General features: G+C 41.0%; 1 pseudogene; it reads right to left on the bottom strand.

Moving 5' to 3' along the window:
• Positions 1 to 12,205: 12,205 nt before the first annotated feature.
• LOC123329369 overlaps positions 12,206 to 14,465 on the bottom strand; it is a 48,013-nt pseudogene continuing 45,753 nt past the window's right edge.

The raw sequence follows: 14,465 nt of genomic DNA, 5'->3' as shown, positions 1-14,465 counted from the left end.
TGCAGTAAGTTGGAGGGTCCGGCTTTTTAACCATGGATTTCTGCGTCACTTGAAAGTTCTGACCAGACATTAAGCAGATGCTTCTTCAACTCAAATCAGTAACTGTAGATCCTGGTGAAAAACGGGGATAAAACCCTTAAGACAGAGCAGATGTCTTAAGACACAGATGTCTCAAGACAGGATGTCTCACACAGCAAAAGTCTCAAGACACAGGATGGAAGGACTGAAAAGTCCCATAGGACTCGGGAGTTCTTAGTTTGCTTGACTGCAACTACAAAAAAGCAAAAACAAAACCCAGCTTTCTCTACAACTGTGTTTGGCTTACCCTCCCTCGCCCTCGGTCGGTCCACCTGCCTGTCCCCTTTGTTTGTCACACTCTAACCTAAGACAAAAGATCTGGAAAACACTGGTGGGCAGAGCGCTTTTCTAAACCCTGAAAGTAATGGCTTTTTGTCTACACCCAATCGTGGTGTGTGTTTATTAGCAATACATTTTCCATTTATTTTCTCAAAGATTGCCAATAAAGAACCGAATCACAGAAGGGAGTAGCTCTAAACCCTCCGAGTTCCCTAATGTCAAACTCATTAGCATCCGAATAAGCACACAGCAGCACCTCATCTGCACAATCGTGATTTTTTACTACTTTTAATAGCATTTCTCAGAGGGCTCATTTTCAACTTTCTTCAGTGGTTAGTTGGTTCTCAGGGGAAAAGGAGCTTCCTGACGCTTGCGGCTTCCCCGCAACAACCCGGCCGTTTGCTGTCAGATGCGTCAGCCCTCTGCCCTAACCCCATCTGCTGTCTCTCCCCTCCCCAGGGAGCAGAGCAAAGGCAGCACAGCTGAGATCCACGTGGAGCCCTGCACAGAGGATGCCGGCAAAATATAAGTTCAGAAATGTGATGTGACACAAAAGGCCTGGGAAGTCCAAGTGCACCGGAATACGGGTGGGAAAGAGGAGCTGCAGAGGCTCGCTGTTCCAAGCATCCATCGTTCACAGCTCCGCCCACGGCCTTGTGGAAACACACTGGCTGATACCAAGAGGAATCTCCCGCTGCAATGGGTTCCCTTCACTCCCTGCATGTATCCTATTACTGTATCAAAGAGGGACCTTTAAAAACCCATTTTCGATAGTCGCCATACACTTTCTTAACTTTTTATTTCGTACTGGAGTATAGCTGATTAACAATGTTGTGATATTTGCAGGTAGATAGCAAAGGGACTCAGTCATACATACACATGTATCCATTCTCCTCCGAACTCCCCTTCCATCCAGGCTACTACATAACATGGAGCGGAGTTCCCTGTGCTGTACAGCAGGACCTTGTTGGTTATCCATTTTAAATATAGCAGTGTGTACATGTCCACCCCAAACTCCCAACTATCCCTTCCCCTCATCCTTCCCCTTGGCAATCATAGGTTCTTTTTCTAAGTCTATGAGTCTGTTTTGTAAATAAGTTCATTTGTATCATTTCTTTTTAGATTCCACCTATAAGGGATGTCACACGATATTTTCCTTTCTCTGACTGACTGACTTCACTCAGTATGACAATCCCTAGGTCCGTTCATGATGCTGCAAATGGCAATAATTGCCATACTTTTAATCTCTTTGCTGATCTTAAACCATGCTGTAAAATTTAAGGACTTACTAAAATATTCTTAGGAGATACACATTTTGGAAGACAATTAACCTAAGATTTGGAATCTTGACCAAGCTCCTCCAACTTGTAACTGAGTTAGTTCTCTCCCCTGCCTACCAGGACGGACACTTTTCCATTGAAGTTCATCTTTTCATGAAACCGAAATCTTAGAAGGTGAAACTACATGACAAACCAAGGTGCTGGGAGCCTAGTGGGCTGCACGGTCTTTCGGCGTGTGCTATAATTAAGACGTGGCTTCACTTGCTAAATGGAGTCATCACAGAAGACCCCATTTGTGTGCTCTGCTTTATGCCAATAATCATGGATGGAGTGCTAAATTTACAGACACTTCAAGGATAAGTATTTGCTTCAGAAAAGGACAGTTCTTTTTTATTTTTTAGCAACTTTCAAATATGCACTACAGTATTAGTGTTTTTTATTTTTAATTGGAGCATAATTGCTTTACAATGTTGTGCTGGTTTCTGCTATATAACAACTAAGTGAATCAGCCATAAGTATACATACACCCCTTCCCTCTTGAGCTTCCCTCCTGCCCCCACCCCACCCCCTAGGTCATCACAGAGCACCGAGCTGAGCTCCCTATGCTGTTCAGCAGTGTCCCACCAGCTATTTTACAGATGGTAATATGTATATGCGGAGAAGGCAATGACACCCCACTCCAGTACTCTTGCCTGGAAAATCCCATGGACGGAGGAGCCTGGTGGGCTGCAGTCCATAGGGTCTCTAGGAGTCAGACATGACTGAGTGACTTCACTTTCACTTTTCACTTTCATGCACTGGAGAAGGAAATGGCAACCCAATCCAGTGTTCTTGCCTGGAGAATCCCAGGGACAGGGGAGCCTGGTGGGCTGCCGTCTATGGGGTCGCACAGAGTTGGACACGACTGAAGTGACTTAGCAGCAGCAGCAGCAGCAGTATGTATATGAAAGACAGTTTTTAAACCTGATGACATGATGTAATGAATCTGAGATGTTACTTTTTTAAAGATATATCAGATTATATTTTATTGGTGGTGGTGGTGGTGAGGTGACCTAAAGTGATAAGAGGCAACTGTCAATTGTGTCCTTAAAGCAGAGAACCATAGATTTACTTATGATTCAGAAACAAATTCTATATTAAAAAAAAATCCTCCAGACTAAACTCAAAGTGAAAACTTTGATGAAAAGGCAAGGAAATCGAATATGAAATGTCATAGTGCTGGAAGCCCTGTGAGACAACTGCTACGTTTGGAGTTCACTTACCAGTGGGACTGGTCCGATGCAATGCCCGGCAGCCTCCTCTCAGAAGTTGGGTGTTAATTCAAACTCCAAACATCACCCTCAGGTCTAGTTTCCTGCCAAGTAAAATGAAATGGGAGAATTCAGCATGGTAACCTCAGCACTGGGCTTCTCTGCTGGCTCAGAAGGTGAAGAATCTGCCTGTAATGTGGGAGACCCAGGTTCGAGCCCTGGGTCGGGAAGATCCTCTGGAGAAGGGAATGGCAACCCACTCAGTATTCTTGCCTGGAGAATTCCATGGACAGAGGAGTCTGGTGGGTTACAGTCCATGGGGTCACAAAGAGTTGGACACGACTGAGCGACTAACACACACATACAACCTCAGCACTGCTGACCCATGAGGCCCTGTCTCCCAACCTCCCAACACTTTTAACCTCTCAGTCACTAACTTTGGGATCTTCACCAATTGTTCATTAGTTGGAATGGTGAAAGGGGGAGATTTTTCCTTGCTCTTTTTTTTTTTTTTTTTTTAATGGGAAAGCAAGTCCTTTATAGTTCTGTCTAAGTCACTTCTGTCTAGTTTTATTTGTTATATTTATTTTTTAATTGGAGTATAATTGCTTTAAAATGTGTTAGTTTCTGTGTACAATGAAGTGAATCAGCCATATGTACACATATATCCCCTCCCTCTGGGGCTTCCCTCCCACCTCCCATCCCACCTCTCTAGGTTTATTTTTATATTAATCACCATGATAATTTAAGTGAGAGTCAAATTTCGTATAAATTTGGACAGACGATCGAATCCTTCAGCTTTCCACTTGCCATGTTTCATCATTAAATTTCTAATGAAAATTTAAACCTCTTATTTTGAATTTTTTCATCAATGAGATTTCTCATCATAGCAAGAGAGTATATATTTAGCAACTGATGTACAAAAATGACGTTGGCCTACTATCACATTATATTTATGCTGTCAAACACGGCTTCCTTCTTCTTAGCCTTCCAGATTGATACAAGGAGGACTTGCTTCATAGACAGGAGCAAATGAAGAGAAGTAGTGGGTTCCTTTTCAGAGAAGGCGATGGCACCCCACTCCAGTACTCTTGCCTGGAAAATCCCATGGACGGAGGAGCCTGCTAGGCTGCAGTCCATGGGGTCGCTAGGAGTCGGACACGACTGAGCGACTTCACTTTCACTTTTCACTTTTATGCATTGGAGAAGGAAATGACAACCCAATCCAGTGTTCTTGCCTGGAGAATCCCAGGGACGGGGGAGCCTGGTGGGCTGCCGTCTATGGGGTCACACTTCACACGACTGAAGTGACTTAGCAGCAGCAGCAGCAGGTTCCTTTTAAGTTGTTTTAGGCAAATAAAAATACTGTTTATTGGCTATAAGCTCTACTTGTCACAGTAGGAGTAGAAAGAACTTCATCAAAACTGAAACAGCCCCCACTGCAAAATGGGGCAGTGGCATTGCTTCCTCATAGGGGGAATGCCTTAGGTTTTAAATCACAGCATATTCAGCAAGACTAATTATTTGATATCAGCAACCAAACTGCTCTTCATGATACATTCTGAATTTTTTTGCTTCCCCAGTGATCACTGAAGTTCAACTACAAACAAAACTTATGCAGTAGAGTTTGTTATTTTACAAGAAGAACATAAACATGATTTGTCAATGTACAAAATTTCCATTGATGGACTTAATTGATTTTTACTGGTTTGCCTGGCTTTTTGAGCTCTCTGCCTTATGGAGTCTTTCAAGGAATCTGAAGTACAAAGAATGCTATGGCAACTCTGATCTTCTCTAGAAAATGTTTTTTGTTTTTGTTTTTTTTTTGTTTTTTTTTGCTCTGCAAATTGCTGCAGTCATACAGAACATCAGAATAACTTCTGGTTTCCACTGTGATCAATATGAAGTCATTGTACTTGTACTAGCAGGCATTTTATTATTCATATGTGTCCTTCTACCACCTGTAAAAATAAAGCACAAGCCCCTTCTTCTGAAACTCTGAGGCAATGCCAATAACTCGTGCGAGACCCATACTTCTCCCTGCAAGAGGTTTTAACTTCCACCTGATTTAAGTCACAAAATAGCCCTCAAAGATCCTTAAAGCCTTGCTGCAATTAACATAAATGCATTCAGATGCCATTCATGACTGATAATTCCAACACCTTGTGGGAAAAAAAAAAGTTGCATGCTGTAAACATTATAAACATATTCAAATAAGCTTAACACAAGCTGCCATGCTTATTTCTGCCTAGATCATGGACCAGCGAAATGGTTAATGCAAATGGATTTATAATTTGCTTTGGGGGGCCAGTTTCTTCTCCTTATTTATTAGCCCAGCTGATGGGGTAGATTTGATGAGGCACTTCTGGAATAATTGAGTCATCACACAAAGAAGGCCGCTAGCATTCAGAGTGGTTTTATCAGCAGCAAGCAGGCCTGATTACTGACAATTACACTCTGATCCGGTGATGGAGGAGAAAGAGCCAACGAGTGGGAAATGTCCATGTTTCTATCCAGGAATAATTTCTACATTCATTTTACATGCTAAGTGTTTCCTATCTCTGCATAATAAACTGTAAACAGGAATCGATGGCACAATGTCCCTTAATATTTCCTGGTAATGAAGACACAAATGTACAGTGAGTGCTGATAAATATAGATGAAACATAAGCTATTCTCCTAGTCGGTATTGTTACCTTTAAAACAAATGCATTTTTCTGGTAAAAGCATAATCAGAGCTAATGCAAAAAAATGACAGAAGATTGAAACTGTCCTTGTAACTACATAGAAACTTTGGGAAAGTCCTGTTAATCACTGCCGCCTTAAAGGCTCACAGGCTGAAGGTGAGACAGTGGGAACCACGTCACTCGGCTTCTCAACAGTCAACGGTGAAGAGCTCCTTGGGTTCACACAGCAGAGGGCACGGCGACAGTAGCCATCTCTAGCACTCAGAGCGCATCTCAGCGAACCGGCATGAGGAGGACTTTGGTTTCCTTCCATCAGGCCTTCCGACAGAATGGTGATCAGGAATAACCAAGTTAGACCTGAGACGGAGAGCAGGGCTGTGCTGTCTCCTGCATGGGTTTTTAACCACTTGTTTATGAAATGGTTCTTAACAAAACACTGTGAGCAAAAATTGATCTCATTAAACCAGCTTTCTCTCTGACTCAGATGCTAGTTGGGAATGCCCAGGGATATGGAATGTGCATAGTTCTTAGTGTGCTGCTATAGATTTTAGGGGGAAAATTTTAATTTCCTGTAATATCAAGTTTCTACTTTTAAACAAGCCAATCAGGTGCAAAGCCCTGCATAATGAACCTGCCTGGGTCTGTTTGCTTAATCTTTTCTCTAAAGCCCCTTTCTGGCTTCCAAAGAAATAAAAGTTATCTTCTGTTCTCCTGTGGTAACTATGGAAACTCTGTTTTATTAAACTAACCACTTAACTTCAAGGCTTGTGTTGCAACTAAATGTGCTATTTTGAGTAAATCTATACTAAACAACCCTATAATGTCAAAACATTTTTAATAAAGTTCAAAGAGCACTTGTTGATTCAAAAAGGAGGCTTTTTATTATGTAAAGGGAATTTTCTCTATTTAAGCTGTTTTATTATATAGATTGTTACACAATATGCTTGATATCCTAAGACATTTTATATTTTCCTTGTCCGTTTCTAAGAGGTTTTCTTAGAATTTTTTCCAAAAAGTGTGCTGTTTCACCCAGCAGGAACTGTTTGTTTTGCATTAAAATCCTCACCATATTCTGTACAATTGGATTAAGATAAAAGAATAGAATCATTTATCTTTATTGTCTGACCAGGCAATATGGAATGGGAGAAACTAATGAAACTGTCAAAGAAATGACTTGATTCTCAAATGTTGAGGCCAGTGGGCATTGGATTTTTGCAGAAGGGTTTTTGGATTTTGTCCTCATTACAGTTAATTTAATGCAGATTTTGTTAACATAAGTCCCTTTCTGCTAAACACTTTACTTATTATTGGTTCAATACACATTTATTGAGAACTGATCTAGGAAACTCCATGCCAGTCTTGGGCATTTAAAGATACAGAAAGCACAGCTCTTATCCTCATGGTACAAATCAGCAAACTGAGGATTCCAATAGGATGTGGAAATATGATAAGGGAGGAGGCAGAACAAGCAATGGGAGCACGGGCTGAGACCAGCCTGGAAATGCTTCCAGAAATGATGAATCATGAAGAACGCATCTTCGGAGATTCAGAGACTTTGGCTAAAATAAATAAATGTCCCCAAAGACCAAATGAAAAACCACAGTCAAAGTTGTACTTGGCTTGGTTAAGCAATGTATTTAAGCCACAGTTTTGTATAGCTAGACAAGTGTCAAAGGAGACTAGCTGGTCAGGGTAAAGAGCTAAAATGAAATGTTTAGGATGTGTTTATTTTATTTGCTACTCTCAAAGGAACTCTTCCCATTGGTATCAGAGCTGCAAAATGTGTCTGGTGAGAAGCAGTATCACCCATGCCATGGTGAAGCGACTGAATGGCATGGTTGTAAGTGCCAGTCCTATTTTGATGGCACCTCCAACCTGATTCCTTGAGCTCCCTGACATCACAGAGTCAAGGTCACTTTATCCTCCCGGTGCCAGTAAAGCTTATGGACTTGAGGGGATGTGTCATGTTGACCTTTCACTGAAACACAATGTGGCCAGATTGGGTACTCAATACTGAATTGAATTGAATTCAGTTACTACTGAATTGAATTAAAATAAGCCTAAAATAATATTCCTTGGATGCCTGAGATACTATCCTATTAATTGTATTCAATACATAACATCCCAGGACAACATCTGGAGCTTATAGATTTTGTCTGATTGCTATGCCAGTTAAGAATTTACAATTTTGTCTTCAATGTCCTCTTTCCTTATGTATAAAAGTCAGCTCCCAAAACCAAAGGAGAGCAAGCATAGAGCGTAATAGATTTCACAGTCAGTTTCTTCCCCAACGTCTACTTTTATCTGATTTACATGAAAACTAACAGTACGTGATTTAAATCAGTCCTTTCACGGGAATAAAAGCCAAAGGTAACATGGACATATTAGTCTTATTTTTCCAAATTTGGCAAGAAAACCATTTAGAAAGATCTTCAACTCATTTAAACTATATCCAGTTTCCAGTTTCTGTACCTCACTTTTCTTACTCAGAATTTGTCAGTATGTCCACTGTCCTGACTTAAAGACACACTTACATTTTATTTTAAACAGCATATGTCCATGTCCTTCAAATGGATGAGCTTTGTACTGGAGATAAAAATGGAACCACAGGGAAAGACAAAACTAACCCATTACTTTTACCATGAAAGTAAAATGGTATGACATTTTCTGGGTCAAGAAGATCCCATGGAGAAGGAAATGGCTATTCACTCCAGTATTCTTGCCTGGAAAATTCCATGGACAGAGGAGCCCGGCGGGCTATACAGTCCATGAAGTCGCAAGAGTCAGACACAACTCAGCGACTAAATAACACCTTGACTGAACTCTTTCCCTGAGAAAGGCACTCTCACGAGCACCACAGTGCACTCTTTTCCTGTCATCATCCCATGCCTACGGGGAGTTGTCACCATTTCACAATGAAGAAAACCTTCCATGCTAACACCAGCTTCTGCATGACAGCCCTGGGAATCTAGGTGCCAGGCCCCATGAACCCTGTAATAGTCAGATCAGTTTTCTCTCTGCATCATGGACCTCGTCTTTCCCATGGACATTCTATTCCTCTTGCTCAAGCTCAGTGAAACACAAACATACTAACTATCCCAGTAAAGCTGGTATTCATCTGTACCTCTGATGATATAGGCATTATGCTTACAAAAATACCACGTGGAGAACATTCTTGGTGTGAGGAGGGGTGCTGCAATGCAAAAATGGAAATCTCAGAATTCATGATAACCATCATCATGATTTACAAATTCCATTTCCTAAAACTGAGTTCTCAGTCTTGGGTGCTCAATAAATCTTTCTTCTCTTCATTCAAACACAAGAAATTCTTTAGAGGATTTATACTGTCAGCTGTAAAATAGGTCCCATCTATCGGTTGACTTATCCTCCATATTAGTTTTCTGTTGTTGCTGTAAAAAGTCCACAAACTTCATGGCTTCACACAAATACATTACCTTACAGCTCTGGAGGTGTGAAGTCTGGGACAGTTGCACCAGGCTAAGATCAAGTCAGGCTGTGCTCCTTTCCAGAGGCTGTATGGGGAATTCACGAGGACTGACTGGGGGCATACCCCAGTTCCTTGTATTGTAGGTCTGAGATCGTTGTTTTTTCAGTGGCCATTCTTAGTGTCTCGAGGCCACTGCATTCCATGGCCCATGGCTCCTTCTTCCCTCTTCCAATTGTGGGTCCTTCTCGGGTCACTTCTCCATGACTCATCCACCTGCCTTTCTCTTACGGTCCCTGGGATAAGTTGAGCCCACCTGGATAATCCAAGCAACTCTCCCATCTCCAGACTCTTAATTTATTCACACTCCTTTTGTATGTAAGATAATGTATTCACAGGTTTCAGGAATTAAGACATAGGCATTTAATATCACTGTTAATATTTGGGTTCAACGTGCCATGTTTCCATTTGTTTTCTATTCGTCTTATCTTTTGTTATATTTTTTTTCCTCTGACTTAAGTTCTTTCAGATGTTAAAGATTTTTTTTCCCCATTTATTCTAAAAAAAAAGACAGTTTGTGGAGGCAGGGTGATAATGCTGCCACTACATTCTTCAGCTACGTATGTAAATCCTGATTGTGTTTAAGTATTAATGCTCCTCATATGAGACAAGTGACATCATCAACCAAGAAGGCCTGGTGTACACAATTCTCAAAAAAATACATAATTGTAACTCAAATGACCAGGAAGAGACCAACATTAACAAAATCAGGCATCTTTAGTTGCCCTCAAAAAACAAATACCTTAAATTTTCAAGTTTTTGGAGGCCTTTGGAAAGTTAGGGGTACTTCTCTCTGGAGGGGGAAATTTATTTCTAAATAATCTTTACTCACCTTCCCTAACATCCACTGGCTCTGAACTGGAGACTTTCCATTGCTATGGACAAGAAGTGTCATCAGAGGGAAAATGGAAAGAAAAAGAGAAACTTAATTAAACAGTAATTATCTACAGCTTATTAACTGTATGAAACAATCTTTTCAAGTAATTTACATACTGACTATGAGAGAATGGACCAAGGCACTAACCAATCGTCAGCAGTCCAACAATATTCATTTGAAAGAACTCCCCTCAACAAGAAAAACAGGTGTCTACTGTGATCAGAAAATGCTTCTTAGATTTGAGTTCCTTTGTCCACAAGTACATTTGAGAACCTTTTCTGGGCACACACCTGAGAGTGAAAGTGAATTATCAATGACAGTCTTTAAAAAAAAAAAAAAAAGAGTCAGTGGTTTAACACTAATTTCTAATCAGATCCTACAGAAAGGAACAGCCCGCACGGCAGCTGTACTTTTCCCAGGGTTAATTACCTTTCACTGCTCTCTGCTAATGAGTCAGCTGTCCCTGTCAGCGCACAGCCCTGGTTCATCTGGAGGCCTCGCTGTTGGACAAACAGCTAGTGACAGTTCTATTTACATACGGGGGTGTTTGTTGTGCAAAGATTTCCAAAGGCTTAAAAAAAAAATCCCTTCATTTTCATGTGTTTCCATGCTACAAATGTTCTTACAAATAAGATGCTACTTGGTCAAGTCTTCTTTTCTGCTCAGGCCACTGGCTTCACCACCAGAAGGTGGAAAACACCAAGTCCTGGAAAGAGGCAAACTTCACAGCTTCAACAGAAAGCTTTGTCTTCCTGGTTCCTCAGCGTTGTAACAATGACCCCGTGGGGATGAGATGGGACTCAAAAGTTTACAACGTCCTTCCCTGGTAAAAAGACTTTCTAAGAGACACATTCGGGAAAAATAAATTTGAGGGTAGAAAAAGAGAGACATGAAACATAGATTTATCTGTACATGAAAAGTGAATCAGAAAATTGAGCTTTCAAAAAAAATTACTTGAAAACTACGCTTTCACTTAAAATGTCTAGGTCATTGTGGGATATATAGATATATATGTGTCTATATGCGTGTGTTCCTATGTCCATATATGTATGTATATATATATATGTGTGTGTGTGTGTGTGTATTCATGCACACTTAGGATTTATTATCCAGTTTATAGCTCTGCTCCCTAGACCACGGTTCTGTTCTCCATCTCACAATGTAGACACAGTGTGCCTTTACATATTTCTGAACATTGTGACGAGAGATTTACACATCTCTTCCCTCTTTGTATCCCAGCAGGAACTGAGGGGGATCCACAAACAGTAAAGTGCTCACTGATTCCACTCAACAAAAAGGGGTATTGTTTGCAAGCCCTCTGCTAGAGGCAAGGCTTCATCCAACCAAGAGATGATTGCAAAAGTTTTGGCAAAAAGATAGATGCTGAGAATTTCTTTAGCTAGTTGAGAAATGAAGACTGATACAAAGCATGGAGTTATAAGTACAGGAATACCACATAAGTGCTTTCTGTTCTGACAAAGGACAGAAAAACTGGAAAATGGAATGAAATCACTGGTATGAGTGGTACAAATAATAACTGGGATTCAACGTATATCATTTAAAATATACAAACCAGCTAGTATGAGGTTATATTTTTTAAAAAAGAGCTAAAGAAGAGTAAAAACAAAAGCATTGATATATTGATGTAAATACTAGAATAAAATTAACAACTTCTAGCAAAAGAAACTAAAAATAGAAATCACATACTATAAAAGGCTAGAGTACATTTAACAAGTAACACTTTCTTGAAAATAATTAAGGTTTAAAGGTAGTATTTCATAGTGATTGTGTATTTTGTTAGCTGAGTGACCTGCCAACTATCTTATAAAATAAGCAAAACACATGAACCCTACTTTTCTCATGCGTTACCTGTAAACATTTCTTTCTGTACTCTTAGAGTTATTCCCACTGTTCCCTTAATATAAACAAGTTGAATTAGGATGTTTAAATATATTGTAAGATGTTACAGAAAAACCCAAACTAACTTTTTGGCCAAACCAATATTTGGTGCAGTGAAAAAAAAAGCATCACTGATCCCACTTTGACAGCCTCTCAAATGTCCCTAAATGTTCTAACCTCAGGTAAGTGTCCTGCTCTGACCTCAGGTCAGTAGCTCAGGTTCTACTCCACACCAGGACCACTTGCTTCCGATACCCCAAACTCCTGCACTGCTAACAAGGGTCCAGGGGCTCCCGCTACTCCACGGAGCACAGCTTGGACAGCAGTGTCAAAGCAGCAGTTCTCAGACCTCAGCCAGCACCACGGTCACCCGCAGGGGCATCTGGGGTGGGCGTGAGCAAGGCCCTTCCCATCATGTTCCAGGCGATGCAGGTGCTGATGGTCTGGGGACCACACTCAGAACTGGCACCTTCAATGTTCGCTAACACAGGCTGTGAGGCAAGCCCATCCCACAGTCTAAATTCCCTACGCCCACATGGAGCAGAGGCATTCCCCACTCTGTTCTCAAGCTATGTATCCGCTCTGTTTTTAATACTTTATGCTAGAAAAGAACAGGTACAAAGTGAATGTTCTGGCCCCTCACTGGAGTACGTTCTGAGAACCACTTTATAGCTTATTGAACTTGATCTTCCCTTCAGATGAAGCCATTCATGTTGAGAAAGAAACAGTAATTATGCACTTCTTCATTACAGGTGCCATTAACAAATGTAAGCTCAGAAATCACAGATCTAAGACTGCACCAGCACTGAAACTAGCCCATAGCAAATAAAATAAGAGGATGAATTAATTAAAAATGATATCATAAAAGTGAATTTCCATGTCAAGCAAGAATGCAGTTTTCCTTGAGACAATCAATGTTTTACCAGCCTTAGTACATTTTCACTTATCCCTAAATGGTACAGCAAGTTTCTCAGAGACTATTGAAGGGTTCAGGTCGCTGCTATATTGAAGAACACATCATCCTGAAAACTTCTCGAAGGATGAAAATACCTTTTAGTCTAAAACTAAAAAATCTATTTGCATTGCTGTCAGGGTAAACACCTCAGTGAGAAAGCTCTTACAAGGGTATATCCAGCATTGTTCATTGGAATACCTATTTTAGAACTAGAAGTGTGAGAGCAGTTGGAAGTAAAATAAATTTATTTATAAAAAACAATTTATTTTGTAGAAGAACACATCACTGAAGAGATGGAGGATGATTCCCCAAACAGAAAGTTACACATGGCACAGAAGTGAAGTGCTTTTACAGGGATGTGCCCAGACAAGGAAAAACTATTTAGTGTCCTGAGCCACGAACTTACTAAACAATATTCCAGTAAAGCTGGGAGAATTATGGCTCAATTTAAGAAATCACAGTAAGCCAATGAGAACAATTTTAAAATTCTTTTTGAAATTCCTCTCCCATTTAGGTTACCACAGAGTATTGAGCAGATTTCTCTGTGCTATACAGTAGGCCCTTGCTTTTTATACATTTTAAATATAGCAGTGTGTACATGTCCATCCAAAACTCCCAATCTACCCCTCCCCACTACCCCCTGGTTCCCATAAGTTCATTCACAAATAAGAACAATTTTAAAGGAATCTGTAGCCCTTCTGGAATTCTTGCCACCTCTTATGTGGTCTTGCTATCCCCCTGAGATTTTATTTAACAAAGCTATTCTAAAAGTACTGCTGCTGCTACTGTTAAGTCACTTCAGTCGTGTCTGACTCTGTGCGACCCCATAGACGGCAGCCCACCAGGCTCCCCCGTCCCTGGGATTCTCCAGGCAAGAACACTGGAGTGGGTTGCCATTTCCTTCTCCAATGCATGAAAGTGAAAAGTGAAAGTGAAGTCGCTCAATCGTGTCTGACTCTTAGCGACCCCATGGACTGCAGCCTACCAGGCTCCTTTGTCCCTGGGATTTTCCAGGCAAGAGTACTGGAGTGGGGTGCCATCCTAACCTCACCTAAATACAAGATAACATCACAAATAAGGAATCTGGTCAACGCCAGTATAACCAACCTTCTCCATATAGAACAGTGTTTTTAAATGAACACATTGACTTATTTACTCCTCACTAAGCACCTATTCTTCTAGAGAAAAAGGGGGAAGAATTCATATAAACAGGTGTACTCCTGGAGAGTGGAGCGGGGTGTGAGGTGTGTGCCCCTCTCATAGTACAAGTGTTTGTGTTGCACAAACCAAAGAGGTGATGAAATGGAAGTCTTTGAGGAGATGGAGGTGCTGAGTTTATTTCTCGGTAAGTCAGGAGAACAACCTGAGGGTCCTGGGTCTGATGAGTTCTCGCCTGCAGAAGGACAAACATGAGGTATAGAGTGTGAGTAGAGGAGAACTCACGCAGCTCGGCTGTGCACGGTGCTGTCACACTGAGACTGCTGAGAGTCCAGATCTTAACCCGCATCTCTGCTTGGGTGCCTTTTACGAGTTATAATGAATCAGACTCAATAAGAGCCTCTGGTCATTTGAACATCTGGTTTTCCAGAGAGACCGGGACAGCTCACATCAGGCACTTCGTCCTGTGCTTATCCAATTCCAGAACCCTATTGGTT

The sequence above is a fragment of the Bubalus bubalis genome, chromosome 15, assembly GCF_019923935.1.
Source record: "Bubalus bubalis isolate 160015118507 breed Murrah chromosome 15, NDDB_SH_1, whole genome shotgun sequence".
In the NCBI taxonomy this organism is placed as follows: domain Eukaryota; kingdom Metazoa; phylum Chordata; class Mammalia; order Artiodactyla; family Bovidae; genus Bubalus; species Bubalus bubalis.
This window is presented reverse-complemented; position numbering and strand designations above follow the sequence as displayed.